The 15,507-nt window shown below is 42.8% G+C and overlaps 1 pseudogene across 1 annotated transcript in view; it reads right to left on the reverse strand.

Annotated features, from left to right (window-relative positions):
* LOC308318387 (voltage-dependent calcium channel gamma-4 subunit-like) overlaps positions 1–14,657 on the reverse strand; it is a 46,019-nt pseudogene extending 31,362 nt beyond the window's left edge. The window contains exons 1-2 of the transcript in view: positions 14,627–14,657; positions 8,002–8,225 (exon numbers count right to left, since the gene is read on the reverse strand). The product of the transcript in view is annotated as a voltage-dependent calcium channel gamma-4 subunit-like (transcript). The remainder of the gene's footprint in view (positions 1–8,001; positions 8,226–14,626) is intronic.
* Positions 14,658–15,507: the final 850 nt, after the last annotated feature.

Consider the following 15,507-nt stretch of genomic DNA (forward strand, 5'->3'; position numbering starts at 1 on the left):
GTCCACTAGTCCCTTCCTAACATTTGACTCTTTACAGTTTTTATCTGTTGACGAAATTGTCAACATATTTAGTCTTAGTTTTAGTCATCATAGCTTTAGTTTTCATTTAGTTTCCATTTAGTTTTCGACAGTGAAAAATGGTAGTCGACGAACATATTTCGTCTTGGTTTTAGTCGACGAAAACAACATTGGTTCGTCGACTACTGCACCTTTTTTTCACTGGCAAAAATGAAATAAAAACTAAATGGAAACTATGATGGCTAAAACTATTAGAAATAGATTGACGATTTTGCCGCCAACGAATAAAAAGTAGACTAAAATGTTAGGGAGGTGGAGAAGAGATCCAGTAGAACTAAAAGACAAGTCATTTTAATGTTTGGTTTCATGCGCTAGTGTTGGACTCTGAAAATAGCAGATTTACAAGTTTACAGCTCATCATACTGCATTGCATTGTGAACTTGAGCTATATTTTCAGAGCGCAACCAAGTGCATAAATCAAGCATCGTTGACTAAATCAACTGTAGATTTAGCTGAATAAAATCTAATGATATTTAGTCGATTTAAAACTAGACTAAAAACTAAAACCTTTCAGATGACTAAAATATGCCTAAAACTTTATTCAAAAAAACGACTATAAAACAAAATCAACACCACTTCCCCTCCCACTCTTTTGTCCTCTCGCTCGACCTGCACGGGCTGAGTTCAAGTTCAACGTTGAGTTCAATTTCTAATCGTCCCTATAAGACGGCCTCAATGCCGCGAGGTATGTGAAATATATGAATATGATCCATGGCAAAACTGAAATGTGCATAAAAAAAACCCACGAAAACAATAACCATCGATTAAAACCCCCGGAGGCCGAGTCTAACCTTCTAAATCAGTACGCTCTCAAACTTTGTCGTGCCAATTGGACCCCTCCACACATTGTTATCCATTTAATTGGCCACGGGCCAGCAAATGTTTCGTGCAAGCTGGAAAAGATGGAGGATAACTGATTTAACCCATTCTGGGCAGGAACCCATTTTTGGTGTTAGCATCATGTTATGCTTTAGCTATTGAAAAATATAGATCTACAAGCTCATAGCGCGCCACCGAGTGGCACGCTATACGAGCTTGTAGGTCTGCTATTTTTGAAAAATCAAAGATTTTTTTTTTTTAATCTGATCTCGGGTCAGAATGGGTTGATAATGAAACTGTCAGGATGTAATAGACATTTTTAGAATCTGATCTCAGGTCAGAGTGGTCACACCCATAGATATTATAAAAAAAATAGCGACGTGTGTATCCCAATGAAGGCGGAAGTGCATGCAGTGCTGAAGGCTTAAGTTTTTTTTTAAACAAATCTTTATAACAGTCATCATGACAATATACATTTACAATACAAAACAAGACAAACAAACACAAACAACAAAGTTATTAATACAACAATACAACTTCAGAGCCAGGGGAGGGATTAGAGTACTAACAGAAAACATTAAAGAGTGAACACACAAAGCAACAGTTCTCCGGCAGCTTTCTTATCTGGAAGTGCTGAAGGCACTCTGCGTCGTCGCTGCCCAAGTGACGTCACTCATGCGACCCATACGCTCTAGCCCATTCTGACCTGAGATCAGATTCATACGAGGTTTCCACTGGACACACACTGGTCTGATTAACCCATTCTGACCCGAGATCAGATTCTAAAAATGTCAGTCGATCGTTCTTCGATTTTTCAAAAATAGCAGACCTACAAGCTCATAGCGCGCCACTCGGTGGCGCGCTATGAGCTTGTAGATCTGCTATTTTTCAATAGCTAAAGCATAACATGATGCTATAACACCAAAATGGGTTCCCGTTCAGAATGCTCTAGGCTCTAATGCAGCCTGACTCATCGCCGGTTCGATTCCCGAGCCATGTCTGATCTCTTCACTACTATACTATCCACATAGAGGCATAAAATTCCCCCCCAAAAAATATCTTTTCAAAATCTAAAATGACACAGATGCTTTCCTGGTTTAAAATGGGTTAAAGCTTTTTTTTTTTTTTTTTTTTTTTCGTTCCAAAAATGGCCCTGCCCGAGGTATGAAATATGCTCCATAGAAAAACCAAATGTGCATAAAATCAGATAAAAAAGACATTACAAAAATAAACCCCCACGACAGATGGAGAGGAAACGCATCATGGGCCGTGGAGGGTCTCGTCAGTTCAATGGCATTTACTCTGCGTACTATAAGTACTGTACAATTGTGAGGTACTTTTTGCTTCTACTTGAGTATTTATTTTTTCCTATTTTTGTTTTTAAATATACGTTCTACTCCATTACATCCCAGAGGCAAATTATGTATTGGTATATTATTTTTTATAGTATTATAGTTTCTGAAAAACCTATATATGTTTCTATGTCAGTGGTGCTCAACCTTTTTCATGTCAAGGACCCCCAGAATGATCTGCATTTGGCCGGGGACCCCCCATCTGAAAATATGTTGTTCCAGGGAACCCCCCAGAAGCAAAGATTTGAGTTAAAAACGTTCGCTCTGAAAGAAGATATATATTCAAAGATGTGCGCCACATTTTCACGATTTAAAAAAAATAGCAGACCTATACAAGCTCGTAGCGCGCCACTCGGTGCCGCTCTGTAGATCTGCTATTTTTGAATAGCTAAAGCATAACGCAATTGCTTAAAGGACCTATAACATAAAATTCAACTTTTTCAATTTCTTTTGTGTTTTTGGGGCTCCCATGTGTGTTTTCTATCCCCACAAATAACCAATTTTGAACAATCAGGCCTTCATGTCATATGGGTGTTTTAATGGAAATTGCTCTCAGAAACAGCTCGACTGATTTTGGCCTCATCGTGATGTCATCAATGTCACCCTACTTTGTATAATTCCTCCTTTTCTTCAGTCTTCAGTTGCAAATTTGCATTTCCACTTTGTTTACAATGTCCACCATTGTTGATTTTCCAAGCTGGCATGGAATGGAAACAAGCCTGGTTTTATCTAGCATGAGTATTATAATGACTCAAATATTAAATAATCTGCATATCAGCACCCTCTCCACCTCAGGACAGTGTGGTACTGCAGCTAAAACTGCTTTCAAAGTCCAGAAAGAATTGACAAGGACTGGTTATATCAGAGTGGTGATTGAGGCTCAAACCATTAGAAATAACTTTGAGGGACATAGACAATATGATTATTAAATATTAAAAGCAGTTTTAAAATGCATGTTATTTGCGCTTTAAAGCACAAAAGGGGTTCCCGCCCAGAATGGGTTTAACCAAGTCCTACTTTGGTCATTCTAAAACAGTAGATATGCAAGTTCACAACGCATCACATCACATGCTTCATGAGCTTGTGCTATTTAATAATAGCAGATCTACAAGCTCATATAGCGCGCCACCGAGTGGCACGCTACGAGCTTGTAGGTCTGCTATTTTTGAAAAATCGAAGAGCGACTGACATAGAAGACATTTTTTTTAATCTGATCTCAGGTCAGAATGGAAAACTGTCAGGATGTATAGAAGACATTTTTAGAATCTGATCTCAGGTCAGAATGGGTTAAAAAAAGTTCTGTGTCAGTCCGCAGATTTCTACAAAGAATGTATGAACTCGCTTCTGGTCCTCAAGGCCCCTTCCCCCCCCCCCCCCCCCCCCCCCTCCTCTAACGTCTACACCACAGGCACCCATCTACTATAAAACTGTAGAGCGTGGCGGAAAATGTGCGATGAAAAAAAAAAATAAATAAAGGCGTGCAGGGTCATCACTTCTAATTCCCTCTGAGATGTACGCACCCCGCGGAACTCCCACTAATAATATATAATATATCCCCGTGGCTAATCAAGAAAGGTCATGTATTCCCCGGGCTGCGCTAGTATACACTCACTTCTCACTGAGAGAATCTGCCATGCGTGCAGGCGTTTATTATTTTCTCTGCATCCACTATACTGTATATATACAGTATTATATACCTTCCATGCAGGCAGCTATATATGTTCTACACTATATCGTCGCTGACGGGTTGAGACCTCATACAGTGTGACCAGATTTGACTGAGAGCCTGCCATCGCGCAAACTCCAGCTTTTCACCTTTAAAAAAAAAAAAAGAGTTAATAGCACAGGCAGACTCTTCACATATACTAGAGCATGTCTGAAATATAGGTGTCAGAGCTGAAATCGACATGTAAATATGAAATAAATGCTTAGACATGTAGCTATACAGTAGGTGTAATGTTAGAGACCACAGAAGTGAACCTTTCAAGCCTCTTTTCTCAACTCGCTGTTTTCTGCAAGACATTACTCTATAAGCCATATCTTCAAAACTGGTGGGTCAAACTCAACAACCAATATGTAAATTTGAAGATCTGCTTTTTTCAGAATGCAACCAAGTGTAAGATGACTTATACTGGATCTCTTGTCCACTAGTCCCTTCCTATAGCATTTTAGTCTAGTTTTTATTTGTTGAAGAAATTGTCAATATATTTAGTCTTATAGTTCTAGTCATCATAGCTTAGTTTTCATTTAGTTTCCATTTAGTTTTCCTCAGTGGAAAAAGGTATAGCCGACGAACATTTTTCGTCTTAGTTTTAGTCGACGGAATCAACACTGATGTGAAGCAGCTGGCAGCAAGACAAGCAGAGATCTAGTCCGTGAATGCAAAGCCGTATCTAAAGGGAGCGTACGTGAAGTTTGGCAGAGCTGTGAAATAAGAAAAAAATAAGAAAAAATTAAAATATTCACAATAATCAGTCATCTTCTATATAAGATCAAAAGTAAGCTAATTTTAGAGCCCAAAAGTGTCGAGTCGGGACAAAACCACTTTTGTTTAATTACATATTATTTTAGCCTTTGCATAATATGCATGCAAGGTCGCTGCAGGCTAGGGCAAGTGTTTTACGGCTATAAGTGCTGTTTTGAAAGCAAGCAGATAACTTCATGACAAAGTAGGACATTAATCTATACACAAAATGTAATCTATTGAAAATACAATCATAAAAAGTTGAAATATGGATGTACTGTACAACGTTTCTGCCTGAAAGCAAGGTTTATGTTGGCCGGAAACCGTATTTCTTCTCATGCCACCCCCCCCCCCCCCCCCCACCCACCCTCCATTACATTAACCCATTCTGACCTGAGATCAGATTCTAAAAATGTCTTCTACATCCTGACAGTTTTCTGAAAAAGCTATATGTTTATTTATTTTTTATATATATATATTTTTTATCCCACGATTTTGTAACCCATTTTTCACCCCTGTGTCAATCATACTGTGATCCTGGGCTCTACACACCCTCCGCCAACCTGGGGAGAGCAACGGACTTGAACTCATGCTTCCTTCATGCTTGAGTGTCCAAGTTGCTCCTTAGACGTATAGCGCGTGGAAGGAACACGTTATTCCAACCAGTTCCTTTCCCCTCCATCAGGCGCCCCAGCTGGCCAGGGGGAGGCAGTTTAGAGACCAGGATTACTGCATGTTTTTGTGAGGGTACCTACCCTATATATGTTTCTATGTCAGTCGTATACTTTTCTGTATAACGGTGATACGCAAAGGTATAGTGAAGCCAGCCGATCTACAAGCTCACAATATAGATCACAATAATAGCCAGGTTGACACTGACAGTGCTCTGTTTCCTTGTAAGGTGTCCGTGCGGCAGTTTTCATGTAGTTTTAGTCACATTTTAGTCACCTGGAATGTTTTAGTGTTAGTCGACTAAATATCATACGATTTTAGTCGACTGAATTGTATTTTGGCGGGCCTTGATGCCGTCATAATGACCGATTCGATTTGACACTGAGCCGAGCTCACAACGCGTCGCATTGTGAGCTCGTAGATCGGCTAACATGCAACCAAGTGTAAAATGACTTATACTGGATCTCTTGTCCACTATAGTCCCTCCCTAACATCTTAGTCCAGTTTATCTATGAAATTGTCAACATTTTTAGTCTTGGTTTTAGTCATCATAGCTTATAGTTTTCATTTAGTTTAGTTTCAGTCAGTGAAAAACTGACTAAAATGTTGACGAACATGTTTTTCTCACTGTATCAGCTGCGAGAGAGAGAGAGAGAGAGAGAGAGAGAGAGAGAGAGAGAGAGAGAGAGAGAGAGAGAGAGAGAGAGAGAGAGAGAGAGAGAGAGAGAGAGAGAGAGAGAGAGAGAGAGAGAGAGAGAGAGAGCGCAGAAGGGCATGAAGAGGAACATGAACAGCATGATCTCTTCTGGACAGAGAGCAGAACAGTCTGGGAAGCAAAACGGCCTGTTTGTTTGTCTGCAGTTTGGCCGCTGGGAACAACAAATTCTCTCTCACTCGCTGTGCTTGCATTTTCTATTCCCACAACAACAACAGCAACAACAACAACAACAACAAAACCAGATGTTCAGATTTACAGTAGCAAAACGTGACGCATAACACATTCCAGGCACATATATGTAGCTGGAGGATGCAAGATTCGACATTCCCGATTTTCATTGTTCTACACAAGTTGTAGAGGCAGGATGTGCACAGATATAGACACCAAGTGGTGCTAAAGCACCTGCTTGGTTTGTTCATTTTATTTTTTTGCTTTGTACAGTATGTGCAGGCCCGTGGCGACGTCGATCCATTTTGCATTAAAAGCGTCTAATATGATATCGTTTCTGTTTGAGGCTTTTGATTTTTCTTTGGCATAAATCAGTGCTATTGAACACCCTTTACGTCTGTGAGGAACTCCATTGGACCCTCAAAATGTCTGCTAAAGCGGCTAACTCCACCACCTCTCCCCCTCTCATGGAAGTAAAGGACAATACATAAAGTCACAACGCCAACTTTGATGAGGCTGTATTATTGCTTTGTTTAAAAAAAAATATATGGTTTTCTCTCCCGACAGCAGAGATATTATTTATGCCCTAACATCTACAACTCTCACACACTATTAAGGCAGGTTCCACACACCACACAAGGTGCCCTTTTTTCACTTGAGCACCTGCCCCTCAAAATGTCTGTGCACGCCACACAGTGTATAGAGTGGGCGAGGCGAGGGACATGGTGAAGGACAACACACACACACACACACACACACACACATAGCAAGGTAGACATGACGCCTGCTTCGGCTCTGGGGCGTGAGTACATCTCCTGAGTATCAGAGGCAATGTTAAACGTCTGTTTTCTCGCGCCAATAAAGTTCCTTTGGATTGAATTGATTGAAGTCCCCCGAAAAGACGAGCTTTAATTGGCTAAGTATAGTCACCTGAGTGGCACAGCGACGCATGCGTGCCTTAATGCCGCACTTCCGCTTCACTTTCGCCCGTCCTCACACGTCTCGATATTTGACGACGAAAGGAGAAATTGGGTCATTCAATGTCCGCTAAATATGACGTAAATCTTGTCCCACACGTCTCAATATTTGCCATTGACGATGAGAAAGGAGAAATTGGGTCAAATGTCCGCCTAATATGACGTCAATTTGTACGATGACAAGAGCGCGCCTGATGTAATATATCCATCTATGGTGAGGAGTGGACAAGGATAGTAGCTTTTCCTGTATACATTCATATACATATACATCTCATTGGCTCTATGACCACCGCCAGTCAAAGGCAGCCACGAGGCTTCACACCAGCCTCGGAACCAATAAGGGAGGGTTTTTTAGACTGCAGGCATGCAGGGTCATGCCCAAACATTCAACAGGCGGTCCCCAAACATTCAAGGTTCGAATGTTCGCTCGTTAGGGTTGGCACTCGAATCGGTTTGAACCATTGTTTTATTTTTTTATTTTTTATTTTTTATATAAATTTATAATATTTTTTTCCTTTTTTATCAACTTGAAAATATATCTCGGCTAGAATGTGATATGAGCATGTAAAAAAAAGAAAAAGTAAGTTTCTAGTGCATTCCTGTCAAAAATTATGTCTATATCTCTGCTGTCCCTCTCCAAAATCCCCTGTGCACATTAATTTGGTGATGCAGCCTGCAGCCAATCAGCAACACACACACACACACACACACACACACACACACACACACCCCCTCTCATATTAGCCCCTTTACCTTCCAGGCAGCAGATCCTCCAGAGGCCGGAGTGCGTCAGGGCCCCGGGGTCCTTCTTGTCCTTGTTGTGGGGGTCGTCGGCGGACGCGTTGGCCGTGCTGTTGCAGATCATGGCGCGCGAGTACAGCCAGTAGTCGGTGCTGATGGACACCGTCATCAGGCGAAGGCGGCGAAGGCCCCCACCGTGGTGAGCAGGATCTGGATGCCCTTCTCACACACCATGCCTATATGGGAGGGTGGAGGGAGGGTGGAAGGAGGGTGAGGAGGGAGGTTGAGGAGGGTGAGGAGGGTGGGTGAGGAGGGAGGGTGAGGAGGGAGGGTGAGGAGGGAGGGTGAGGAGGGAGGGTGAGGAGGGAGGGTGAGGAGGGTGAGGAGGGAGGGTGAGGAGGCCAAGAGAGAGAGAGAAGGAGATCATTAACCCATTTAGACATATAATTTAGACTTATAAGTTTGATTCTACAAATGTCTTCATGTCTTCTGAATCATCTTGAAGAAAACCCTATATGTTTCTATATTATGTCAGTGGTTCTCAACTATATCTCAGCCCTAGAATTCTATGTATTTGATGTCGGCGAGGCGAGCGGTTCTCGAGTTACGTGGATTGTACAGGCGTACGTATACAGTACGTACAGTATACGCACAGAGACTTGGTGCACTTATAGATACTGTACAGTACAGTATGTGGACCATGGTGACATTTCTTGATTAAAAAAAATAAACTTCTAATATATTATTAGGCCGCAAAATCTATAAACTCACACTATTTAGGCAACCCCGGCCCGGTTCCAACGCGCTGCACAATTAAGGTGCCCTTTTTTCACTTGAGCATGCCTGCCTCTCTATATAAATGTCTGTGCACGCCACTGTATAAAACAACATTAAAATAATAGCCAAAAAAAAGGCTGTGGATATAAGGCAATATACGGTGAGGGACATGAATAACACGACATTAAAAAAATCAACTAAAAGCAAGTGCGAATAAGTAGGTCTTGAGCCGTTTGCTTTAAAGGGCACGTCAAAGGCCAAGGTGGGGGGAAAAAAAAACATGTATTTTAAAGGCCACTGTGAGCAGAACGCAGAGCCAACGTGACCCATGAGGTGAGGACACGTTGACACACAAACGGAGGTTAAAGGTATAGAGTAAGTGATTTCACTCAAAAAACCTTAGGTTTCGTTTTTGGCTGTGGGACCTAAGCCTTCGTCCAATCAGGATAGAGAGTCAACAACGAAACCTACGTTTTTTTGACCCCCAGGGGTTAACTGGGGACAGGAGGAACTCCTTATATGGTCAGCACACTCTATAGTAGAGAGGATTATCACAACAAAACAAAAAAAATAAGTGATATTTGAATTAAGTGAAATCACTTACTCTACCTTTAACTCCCGCAAACGCTTGTTTTAAACAGTAGTTAAACGTTCTTCTTTTTTTTTTTTTGGTGGTTCTTTAAAATGTCCAGAGCGGTATTATTAGACGTACAGTACAGACAGTGCAGAGAGATGGAAGGAGAGGAAGAACAATTTGTGTATAGAATCTAGTGTCATTCCTAAATGGGTTATATAGGTTTTGATTTCGGATGGTTCGTAGTGTGTCATATATTTGACACACGCAAACCAGTGGTTCAAAGTGGAACCCCCGGTACCCCCTGGTTATATAAAATATAACATAGCGCCACAATCATTTTTAACCACTTCGACCATATTTTATGGCTATTCAACAAATGGCGGATATCAGTGGTGTGCACAGACATTTGAGGGGCAGGTGCTTAAGTGGAAAAAAAGGGCACCTTGTGCAGCGCGTATAGAACCGGCCCGGTTATTAATAGTGTGAGATTTATAGATTTTGGGGCCTAAATAATAATTATTAATATATTATCAAGAATTGATCAATGTCACCATGCATGGTCCACATACAGTATACTGTATACAGTGTACTATGTAAATGTGCCCTTTTCTTTTTTCAAACGGGCACATTTTGTCCAGAGAGAAAAGGTGCTCTATATAGCACCCCCTGGTGTCTATCTGTGCACGCCAAGATATTACAAGCTCAGTCACCACTATAAAGCTCACTAAGAAACATCTTTGATTCTCCATGCCAATAGAAGCGCCTTTGAATTGAACCGAGAGAGTGTGTGTGTGTGTGTGTGTGTGTGTGTGTGTGTGTGTGTGTGGGGGAGGGAACGAACGAACCGACATGAGTAATGGAGACGAGAAAGAGAAGACGGGGCAGAGGAGGAGGAGGAGGAGGAGGAGGAGGAGGACATTAGACGTGATGAAAGGTCAGGTTGAACTGATCTCGACGAAGTTTGTTGTTCGCATGACGATCGAGATCCGGAAAAGGGAAACGGGAAGCCCAAAAATAGCGTGAGAGCGGGGGGGTGGGGGGGGGGTCACAGAGGCCAAGTGAAGATGAGGACGCACGGGGGTGGGGGAGGGGGCGGGGGGTGTACGCAGGAGAGAAGGTGAGATGACAATGAGGAGAGGAGGAGGGGGAAGGGTTTGTGTGTGTGTGTGTGTGTGTGTGTGTGTGTGCGTGCGCACTTGTGCTTGTATTACACGGCTAGATTTCATCAAGACCGCATCCTTCCTCATCACATGGTAAAGGTCCCCCCCCCCCACACACACACACACACAAAAAATAAAATAAAAAGATCTAACATTTTGTGCGAGCGACGCAATTACATACAAAGTCAATGCAAAGACGTGGAGAATGTTCAACTTTTCAAAGAGGAGAACTTCTTCTCCTCTTTGATCTTTCGGTGCGGGAGGAACGCACCGTAAGACCATAAGATATTCATCAACCAGTTTCGCCATTAGAGATTAATTTGCCTCAAGCCCAGTATTATGCGTTCTTACTTACAAAAACAACAACAACAACAACAACGATTGTTTTACAGATATTGTTTCATGAGGTTTTGCATGGAAAATATAGCGGCCAACTTTCCCTGTCCTCACTCGTCCTCACTCCAATTGATGTTTTATGGTTTTAGTCTTTTAGAGAACACTAAATTACAGTAGTTTTACACTCAGAAAAAGATTCCGTTTGGAATTAGGATTATAAGCACTAGAGGTTATCTAAGTGCTATACCACTATAGTGTTGATTTTGTCGACTAAAACCATGACGAAAAATGTTCGTCGACTACCTTTTTTCACTGACGAAAACTAAATGGAAACTAAAACTGAGACTAAATATACTGACAGTTTTGTCGACAAATGCAAACTAGACTAAAATGCTATAGGAAGGGACTGTAGTGGACAAGAGATCCAGTATAAGTCATTTTACACGCATGTGTAACGCATGCTGACAATAGCCAATACAAGCTCACTCGTAGATCGGCTATAGAAGTGTAAAAACACGGCCTCAAGGCCCGCCGAAATACATTTTAGTCGACTAAATCAACTGTAGATTTGGTCGAGTAAACTCTTATGATATTTAGTCGACCGAAATGACAGTGAAACATTCCAAGTGAATAAAAAGAAAAAACGAAATGAAAACTATTCAAGAGACTATGACTAAAACGGCTAAAAACACTGCACCTGAGCAGCGTCTTTGTCACTGTGACACTATGTGGAAAACAAACGGCGCACACTGGTGTGTCCGCTGACCTCTCACAAGACATCAAAGTGAAATATGGACACGAGTGTATTGATTTGAGCTCACTCTTTGTGGGCACTAACAGAGAGACTTTAATAACGTGTATATGCTACTGTACATACTGTACATGCCTGCCTGTCACCTTTCATTTAGTTTTAGTCACATTTTAGTCACCTGGAATGTTTTAGTCTAGTTTTAGTCGACTAAATATCATAAGATCTTCGTCGACTAAATCTACAGTTGATTTAGTGGACTAAAATGTATTTTGGCGGGCCTTGATGCAATCGTAATGACTGATTTTACACTTGCTGAAAATAGCCGATCTACAAGCTCAAAACGTGTTGCAACGCGTTGTGAGCTTGTAGACCGGCTATTTTCAGCATGCAACCAAGTGTAAAATAAATTATACTGGATCTCTCTCTCCTAGCATTTTAGTCTGGTTTTTATTTGTTGACGAAATTGTCAATACATTTAGTCTTATAGTTTCTGTCATCATAGCTTAGTTTTCATTTAGTTTCCATCAGTGGAAAAAGGTAGCCGACGAACATTTTTAGTCAAAAAAACCAACACTGCATGGCGTGCGTGCGTGCGTGCGTGCGTGCGTGCGCGTGCGTGCGTGCGTCGGATCCAGGTGGTCTCGGGCATGCCCTTGAAGGAGAAGTTATGGGTGCTGCGTCAGCCTAACTATTAGACAAGAAGAACGAAGGCAAGGAATCCATATTCATGACCCGGCCCTGCACAGCAAAAACCCTCGGTGTTCATTTAACCGTGCAGTCTGTATAGCTGCACCCTTATGGGATCCGTTTGGGTCCATTAATGTAAGATCAATGGAACATTTTCCCCTGCACGTTGCACCGCGTGACGCCTCCCTTCCCCTGCGCCGGAGGCACGCCTGGAGGGAAGCGCAAACAAGCGCACCCTGACGAGTGTGTATACCGCAAACCTATACAGCGCTTACAAATAAATGAAAATACTACAGGACAGAAGAAGTCCCCAGCTAAGCGTGCTCTTACTGACATGTACAAGCTCGCTGCGCCGCACAAAGTGACACACTTTGATCCCATATACTCCCACAATGGGTAGTTGATGCAATTAGACAGTTGCCTGCCCTTCACTATAGACCATTCTTTTTATTTTATTTTATATACTTTATATTTTAGTTTTTTGTGAACACCACGGTATGTGGTCATACACGTACAACAACAAAAACCACTTAGGACAACATAAAGACAACATGAAGACAAATGAAACCAAAAACAATGACGTACAAAATAGATACGATAAAAGAAAGAAAAAAAGGACATAGCATAACATACCTATCAATATACACATCAAAAGGAAACAAAAACACTGTAGGGCATTATGGCATGGGCCGAGAGCCGAAACCCTTATTTAAATTAATTGTCTTTATCTAATATTTTATTTTTTAGGTTTTTTCAGGCCAAATGCCTTGCCTAAGGGAAAACCAAAAAAAAAAAAACACACTGAAAAGAGGGAAAAAAAACAAAAAAATAAAGGTGCTTCACTAGACCATTCTAACATGTCTGGACCAAAGGAGAAGTTCCCAGCTCTTAGCCTACCCTTTTTTTTAGGAATATTTTTAAACAATACCTATATGAGTCCCTGCCAAGATTCAACCGCTTATCCGTAGTCGGGTCACGGGGGGGCAACAGCTCCACCAGAGAGCTCCAGACTTCCCTCTCCAGAGCAACATTAGTGACTTCCTCCTGGGGGGAATTCCGAGGCGTTCCAAGACCAGTGAGGTGTTCAAATTCCAATACTGAAAACCTCTGCTACTCACTCACTCACACTCCTGTCACTCCAGCATGGCAAAATTATGGTGAAATTGGTGCCACCTGCCGAAATATGTGACACTCTTGTGGACTTCAAACAACTTATACACGGAGGTCTTTAACCCATTTTTGGGCGGGAACCCCTTTTGGTGTTGAAAAATAGCAGATGTACAAGCTCATAGCGCGCCACCGAGTGGCGTGCTACGAGCTTGTAGGTCTGCAATTTTCTTTTAATCGAAGAAGGACTGACATAGAAACATAGCTTTGTCAGAAAACTGTCATTTTCAAACAGAAGTATAACATAATGCTCAGTTAAAACAGCAAAAGGGGTTCACGCCCAGAATGGGTTATAGAGATAGGGTGAGAAGTTCAGTCACGTGAGAGTAGAGTCTCGGAGTAGAGTCGCTGCTTCTTCACCTGGAAAGGAGCCAGCTTAGGTTGGTTCGGGGCATCTGGTTAAGATGCCTCTCGGGCGTCTCCTGCACGTCCAGACCCCCCCCGGCGCAGACCAAGGGGCAGTCGGAGGAAACACATCGACTCACTGGCCTTGGAACGCCTCGGGATCCCCCCAGGAGGAAGTCACTAATGTTGCTCTATAGCTGGAGAGTTGGAAGTCTAGTGCTCTCTGGTGGAGCTGTTGCCCCCGCGACCCGACTACGGATAAGCGGTTGAAGATGGATGGATGGATAAAGTGGTTTAAAGTGATCGTGGGGTGTCGGCGGGGAGGGTGTCATGTGTTACTGCATGTCCTCCTACGGGTTGCCATGTCAGCAAGGAGTGTTGTGCGGGAGGAGTGTAGGACCAAGGCTATAGTCTATACGTCCTCCCGGCGGGGGCTCCTCACTGGCAGGAGGTGAGCTAGTATAGGATACAGCAGCTAGTGAAGAAGATGGCACACACTGTACATGTGTGTGTTGTGTGTGTGTGTGTGTGTGTGTGTGTGTGTGTGTGTGTGTGTGTGTGTGCGTGTGTGTGTGGGGGGGGAATCCATTGGCAAAACGACATATAAAACACACGTACAAAAGAACTTAGGCCTGAAAACGCTGACGACTGACTTTTACGCACGCATGCACGCACGTGCGCACACACACACACACACACACACACACACACACACACACACACACACACACACACACACACACACACACACACACACACACACTCAAGTCATGCTGGGAGTTGTGAAAACTCCACACACAGCCCCCGAAGCGCTTCAGGTGAAGCTTTCTTTCTTACCTCCTGCCGTGTTCCTATCCTTCGACTCCATTTTGAAATGTTTGGCTTCCCCGTTAGTGAAGAATGAGCTGTCCCCTCAATCCGGACAGCATCCATCTACCGTTCTCACTCCAAGCCCTCTCTCTCTCTCTCTCTCTCTCTCTCTCTCTCTCTCTCTCTCTCTCTCTCCTCCTCTCTCTATCTTTCTTCTCGCCTTCTCTCTCTCTCGCTTGCTTTAACTACTCTCTTTCTCTCTGTCTCTGACTCTCTGTTTATCTGTGTCTGTCTCTCTGTCTCTGTCTCTGTCTCTGTCTCTGTCTCTGTCTCTGTCTCTCTCTCTGTGTTTAGCGCTGTGCTGGTGTGGAACGCTGCTGGTTCTGGTGTGTGCGTGTGAGCGTGTGTGCGTGCGCGCGTGTGTGTGTGTGTGTGTGTGTGTGTGTGTGTGTGTAAGGATGGATGGATTCTTCTTCCGTCAGCAGAGAGTTTGCGCTGGAGAGGACATGATGGCTGGTTCTCCTGCACACAAAAAGACACAGAGAGAGAGAGAGAGGGGGGGGTGTCAGTCAGCTTCACACAACTGTTCAAATTCATTTCATTTCATTTTCAGGGCTGTCGTTCGGGGGTCAGACGGTTTGCCATAGATGCCCGTGACGCTGAGAGAGTGTGCGAATGGAGCCGACCAAATGGACCTGTACAGTTAAAGACCGGTGAGAAGAACGTCAACGTAACAATCTGTTCAATTGTCTAATTTCGTCTCATTCAATTCAATTCAATTCAATTCAATTCAATTCAATTCACTTCCCTTCCCTTCCCTTCCCTTCCCAAACCAAACCAAACCAAACCAAACCAAACCAAACTAAACTAAACTAAACTAAACTAAACTAAACCAAACAGAATAGGAG

The sequence above is a fragment of the Protomyctophum bolini genome (genome assembly GCF_963924005.1).
Source record: "Protomyctophum bolini genome assembly, chromosome: 7".
Classification (NCBI taxonomy): domain Eukaryota; kingdom Metazoa; phylum Chordata; class Actinopteri; order Myctophiformes; family Myctophidae; genus Protomyctophum; species Protomyctophum bolini.